Genomic DNA, 7,212 nt, shown 5'->3' with positions numbered 1-7,212 from the left:
TATAACGGCGTTGTCTTGACTGCGTCAAACGTCGTCTTTAACCGGATGATTATAACGGCGTTGATCAGATATGTTCACGAATCATATGGAGATAGTAGACATGCAATATGGGACCTGTCACCTCCTTGACAGGAGAGATATCGCTGGGCCCTCTCGTGGAAGTCGGACTATGAAAAACGCGTGGCCACGCTATAGATGAAGTTGCATCTATTTTATTAATCGATTTGCCAAGACGAGAAAGCGGTTGAACTTGAAGGGTGGCTCAAACCATGCCCTTGTTCAACATATGATATCGTGAGACAAATGATCAGAACTTGAGTTGTTAATGCCTTGGTTAGATCATCTCTAACTCAATTCTAAGTGGGTGGTCATGGCGTCGTGCTAGAGTCTAACCATGACTTGTGGTTCGGGAAAGGTTCTCGAAGTCACTACCACTTAGAATGGGCCTACAGGGTCACACACCCTAGATCGATGAGACCGCATGCTAGAAACCCGTAGATTTCCCAACAGTGGTATCAGAGACTGGTTATCTGTATATCGTCGTGCTTGTTGTATGATTGCATGATTTAATCGTTAAATTGCATGTAATCATTGATCTGTTAGTGCAATTATTTGCACATGTGTTGTTTTGTTTGTTAAATGGATAATGTAGATTCAACAAACTTAAGAGATTTCAGGAGAGAAATCTGACGAGATACAACTTGAGATATTTTGAGGTAAGTCTAAGGAGTTGGAGAAAAAGTCAAATACTAAGAGATTGAGATAGACTCAATGTCAACCACTTGGAGAGATTTTAGGGAAAGCAATTTGAAGAAATAGAGTCACGAAGTTTGGATTGGACTTGAAGAGATGAAGATAGAATCAAAGCTGAGAAGATTTGAGGAGATTTGGGATAGAGACAAGATCTTGGAGATAAAGTCAAAGACTTGAAGAGATAGAGATGAAATCGAAGAAAATCAAGGAGGAGTCTATCAAATCAATTCGTGGAGATCTAAGGCGAACTGGAGGAATCTATATAAAGGAGATACAAGTTGCAGATCAGTTCTCACAGAGAGCAAAGCAAAATTTACTAAAGAGAGTAGCACTCGCTTTTGAGTGAGTGTGTGTATGAGAAAGAGACCGATTGGGCAAATCTCTTTTGTCTGGTGAATGTTTAGGCGTGGATCTGAGGGGGAGACCTAATGGAAAAATCTCCGTTCCTTTGGTGAACCTTTATGTTTGGTAAGGTTTTTTATCGGTAGAATTCATTGTGAGAGTGAGTGTTAAGTAACTCTAACAAAAACTGAGTTGTACTTGACTTTTTCTCAAGTGAATAGAATTGGTTAGTTTTTTCCTTTACTCTTTGAGGGTCCAGTTTTTTCAGAATCTATGCATGTTTAATGATGTTTGTGATTGTTGAATGATGCATGGATGGTATGGAGTCTGGGACGGGTTAACGGTGCGACGAAACAGGGGTGAAACCCTAATTTTTGAAACCCGAAAAATCTGTTCTGAATCTGATCTGTCTGCGGTCAGCCGGACCAAGAAGTGAATAGAACTAGTTAGTTTTTCCCTTTACTCTTTGAGGGTCCAGTTTTTTCAGAATCTATGCATGTTTAATGATGTTTGTGATTGTTGAATGATGCATGGATGGTATGGAGTCTGGGACGGGTTAACGGTGCGACGAAACGGGGGTGAAACCCTAATTTTTGAAACCCAAAAAATCTGTTCTGAATCTGATCTGTCTGCGGTCAGCCGGACCAAGAATTGGTCAGCCGGACCAGCAGACAGATCAGACTCCGGACCGCATTTTGATCAGGAGGACCAAAGTGATCTCGCTGGTCAGCCCCGGACCAAAAGTTGGTTCGGCGGACCAAGCGAGAACAACACAGGTCCGAGGCGATGAACGTCGAGCTGACCAAGGGAACGGACTGAGTTGGTCTGGAGCTGACCAAGTTTGGTCAGCCCCGGACCAAGCCCAGTTTTGAACTCAGTCCGATTCCAGGTCAGCTCGGAGCAGAGAAGAAGACTGAGTTGGTCCGGAGCCGACCAAGAGTTTGTCAACCCGGACCAAGCTCAGAATGTTTCTCGAAAACTGACAGAATGGCGGACCAGAGAAGCTGACTGAGGTCAGTCCGGCGGACGAGATTCTGGTGAGCTCCGGATTGAACCTCAGACACTTTTCAAGTCCGAAATTTTGTCCTCTTCCTCATGATCAATCTCAAGCTATTACCGCCCATTAGTAGAGCAACTGTCAAGGCCTCGATCATCATGGTTACGGGTCATGCCCTAGCTGAGCGTGTTTGACTATCTTGGTGAGGCAGTATGGAGAAATCGTGATTCTCATAACTCGAATATGGTTGAGCTTGAATTGGGTTATCAAGTCGGACTTGGACCTAATGGTAAGGATGGGATGAGGAACATGCAGTGATAGCGTATCACTATCCCATACTCATCTAGGAATCATATATGATATGATTGACAATGCTTGTCTACCTAAATAACATAGTTTTGAGCGTCATGCCCTAGCTGACTCAAAAACATGTGAAATATGGATCCTAGCTCACTTAGAAACTCATTGAGGGTGTTTTTCTTAGTGGGAGTCTGTCATATTGCATCTATTATCTGTGATAGTATGTGTACTAAGCGACTTGCATGTTTCCTGTCTGTTTGTTTGTCTTTTTCTGTAGAATATGACTGCTGCAGGTAATCTGGCTAATCTCTCCATGCGATCCATCCTGGATCGGGAGAGACTCACTGGTGGAAACTTTCTCGACTAGTACCGCAACCTGAGATTGTTCTCAGGCATGAGCGGAAGCTCTACGTGCTGGAAGAAGCCGTTCCTGAGGATGAACAGCAACCAATGCACCCAGGGCTGTCAGAGATGCTTACCAGAAGCACATCAATGACTACCTGGACGTGACCTGCCTGATGCTCGGATTTATGTCGGCTGAGGTACAGAAACAACTCAAAGGAACTGATGCCTTCGAGATGATCGAGCATCTCAGGACTATGTTCGACGAACATGCAAGGGTCGAGCGATTTAACGTCCTTAAGAACTTGGTCAACTGTAAGATGACCAATGGTTCACCCGTGAGTACTCATATCCTCAAGATGAAGGGTTACCTAGAGGATCTTGACAGACTAGGGTTGGAGGTTAGTCGTGAATTGGCAGTAGACCTAGTTCTTCAATCCCTGCCGGATAGATTTGACCAGTTTGTCATGAACTATAACATGCATGAGATGGAGAAGGACTTGACCGAGCTACATGGGATGTTGCGATCGGCCGAGCAGAACATCAAAGTCGAGAAGAGTGTCCTAGTGGTTGGAAAGAGTTCCAACAAAAGGAAGCGTTCCAAGAGCGAGAAAGGCAAGGGCAAGACGACAATTGTTGCCGCCGAGCCTAAGTCTAAGGCTGAGAAGGGAGAGTGTCATTTCTGCCATGCCATTGGGTATTGGCGCAGAAACTGCAAACTCTACCTGGAAGATCTGAAGAAGAAGAAGCTTGCAGAAGCTTCATCTTCAGGTATCTTCGTTATAGAGGCTAATTTGTTTACTTCTACATCATGGGTATTAGATACCAGATGTGCCTCACACATTTGTGGATCTCCGCGTCGGAAATAGAGCAAGAGTTGTTGCGTTGACCGTCGGGACTTATGATCTTACTTTACCTTCTGGACTTGTGTTAGAATTACATGATTGTTATTTTATCCCTGCCATTAGCAGGAATATTATTTCGATTTCATGTTTGGATTCTGATGGTTTTCGTTTTGTCATTGAGAACAAAACTTTATCTATTTATAGAGGCGCTTTATTTTATGGTAATGGTTACATGTTTAATGGCCTTTATATTTTGGATGATAAACCGTCTGGACACAGTTCGATCTATAACGTTAGTACCAAGTGGTTTAAACCGAACGACATAAACCCGACCTATCTCTGGTATTGTCAACTTGGTCACATCAATGAGAAACGCATAGCGAAACTTCATTCTGATGGACTTCTTGATTCTTTTGATTATGAATCAATCGAATCGTGCGATTCTTTTTTGATGGGCAAGATGACAAAATCTCTTTTTTCTAGAAAAGGGGCCATAGAGTTGTTAGAACTCATACATACTGATGTATGCGGTCCTATGAGCTCACCCGCTAGAGGAGGTTATCTGTACTTCGTTACGTTTACCGTTGATTTCAGTAGGTACGGTTATGTCTACTTGATGAGACATAAATCTAAAACACTTGAATTGTTCAAGATTTTCATAAACGAGGTACAGAACCAACTTGACAAGACGATCAAGTTGCTTCGATCTGATCGAGGTGGCGAGTATATGAGCCAATAGTTCACTGACTATCTGGCAGATTGTGGGATTGTCTCACAGCTGACTCCACCTGGAACGCCACAATGGAATGGCGTTTCCGAGAGGAGGAACCGAACCTTATTGGATATGGTACGGTCTATGATGAGTCAGGTCGATCTTCCTAAATCCTTCTGGGGCTATGCTCTGGAAACGGCTGCGCTTATACTGAACAACTGTCCAACAAAGTCGGTTTAGAAGACACCATATGAGATATGGATTGGGAAGCTCCCCAGGTTAGCGTTTATGAAAATTTGGGGATGCGACGTTTATGTGAAACGTCTGGCTTCTGATAAGCTATCCACCAAATCTGATAAATGCATATTTGTGGGTTACCCTAAGGAAACAAAAGGGTACTGGTTCTACAACCCATCCGAGAACAAAGTGTTTGTTGTTGGTGGACCTCGGAGATCTGGTAGAATTCGCCAAGAGCCTACAAGATACGGTTTTCTTGTGACTGGAAATGATGAACTCATGTTGTTAGAACATGACGAGCCTACGTTGTATTCAGAGGCTGTGGCGAGTTCCGATTCCGAGAAATGGCACCAGGCCATGGAGTCTGATATGCAATCCATGTACGACAACAAAGTGTGGAATTTGGTCGATTCATTCGATGGTATTAAGAACATTGGATGCAAGTGGGTTTTCTAGAAGAAAACCGACATGGATGGCATCGTGCATACCTATAAGGCACGACTCGTCGCGAAAGGGTTTCGGCAGATTCATGGTATAGACTATGATGAAACCTTTTCACCAGTCGTGATGCTTAAATCCATACGGATTCTGCTGGCCATAGCTGCGTATTATGCCTACGAGATATGGCAGATGGACGTCAAGACCACATTCCTTAATGGGAATCTGCTCGAGGATGTGTACATGACACAATCTGAGGGTTTTGTCGATCCTAAGAGACCGATGAAGGTATGCAAGCTTCAGAGATCCATTTATGGACTGAAACAGACTTCGAGGAGCTGAAATCTTCGATTTGACAAGGCAGTCAAAACGTTTGGCTTCCTACAAAACGAAGATGAGCCATGCGTTTACAAGAAGGTCAGTGGGAGCACAGTGGTTATCCTTGTGCTTTATGTAGATGATATATTGCTCATCGGAAATGATGTTCCTACTTTTCAAGGAGTAAAGTCCTGGCTAGGATCAGTCTTTTCGATGAAAGACTTAAGAGGCCCCACCTATATTCTAGGAATCAAGATCTATAGAGATAGATCGAGAAGGCTTCTTGGTCTAAGTCAGAGTACATACATTGACAAGGTCTTGAATCGGTTCAAGATGCAAGACTCCAAGAGGGGTGCCTTGCCAATGGGACATGACGTAGCTCTTAGTAAGACTCAGTGTCCAAAGACACAGGATGAGCAAGAGCGCATGAGTAGGATTCCATATGCCTCGGCAATTGGATCCATCATGTACGCCATGTTGTGTACTCGTCCAGATGTATCATATGCATTGAGCATGACTAGTAGATATCAATCTACACCAGGTGAGGCTCACTGGATTGTGGTCAAGAACATCCATAAGTACTTGAGAAGGACTAAGGATTTGTTCTTGGTGTATGGCGGATTGGAAGATGAGTTCGCTATAAGGGGTTATATCGATGCTAGTTTCCAGACCGACAGAGATGACTTCAAATCCAGTCAGGTTATGTTTTCTGCCTGAACGGTGGGGCTATCAGTTGGAAGAGTTCCAAACAGCCAACCGTTGTAGATTCGACTACAGAAGCCGAGTACATAGCAGCATCGGATGCAGCTAAGGAAGCTATTTGGATCAGAAAATCCGTGGGAGACTAGGCGACATTCTTAGCATTGCAGATCCCATTGGGGCGACTAGGCGACATTCTTAGCATTGCAGATCCCATTGAGTTGTACTGTGACAACAATGGTGCGATTGCGCAAGCTAAGGAACCCCGATCACACCAGAGATCCAAACACATACTCAGGCGATTTCACTTGATCATAGAAATTATCGACAGAGGAGACGTGAAGGTAAGCAGAGTGTCGACAGATGATAATATTGTCGACCCATTGACGAAACCTCTCCCTTCGTCAAAGCATGATGGTCATGTTAAGGGTATGGGGATTAGATGCTTGTAGGATAGATCATAGAGCATAGTGGGAGATTGTTGGTTGTAATACTCTAGGATGATCCGTGATATGACATTTCGACTTTGTATTGATTCATTGGTTTATGAATGCATTACTTTTCCCGTTATATGATTGACATGTTTGTTATATTTCGGTATCCTTGAATCATTACAGAATGATTCTAAACACCCTGGTCAGTTATCATTGTGGAAACAATGATGAATTAAGACTAGCATGAGGTGTGATCGATGCATTGGATGCATATCACAATCATGGGTACTCGTTGTGAACGAGTGACTGGTTGACCCGCATGAGATTGTCACATGGACAGAGTCATGACTTGAATCTCATAAAGCGGTTCGTTCTTGGATCCTCAGACCTGAGATGTCTAGAGTATCTGATATGAGGAGTGACGTGTCTTGACTGCGTCAAACGTCGTCTTTAACCGGATGATTATAACGCATGTTTGTTGTATTTCGGTATCCTTGAATCATTAGAGAATGATTCTAAACTCCCTGGTCAGTTATCACTGTGGGAACAATGATGAATTAAGACTAGCATGAGGTGTGATCGATGCATTGGATGCATATCACAATCATGGGTACTCGTTGTGTACGAGTGACTAGATGACCTACATGAGATTGTCACATGGACAGAGTCATGACTTGAATCTCATACAGCGGTTCGTTCTTGGATCCTCATACCTGAGATGTCTAGAGTATCTGATATGAGGAGTGGCGTGTTTTGACGGCATCAAACGTCGTCTTTAATCGGATGATTATAACG

Source organism: Tarenaya hassleriana, unplaced genomic scaffold, assembly GCF_000463585.1.
Source record: "Tarenaya hassleriana unplaced genomic scaffold, ASM46358v1 Cleome256, whole genome shotgun sequence".
NCBI classification, from domain to species: Eukaryota; Viridiplantae; Streptophyta; class Magnoliopsida; order Brassicales; family Cleomaceae; genus Tarenaya; species Tarenaya hassleriana.
The sequence above is the reverse complement of the archived record's forward strand: the minus strand, read 5'-3'. Positions refer to the sequence as shown.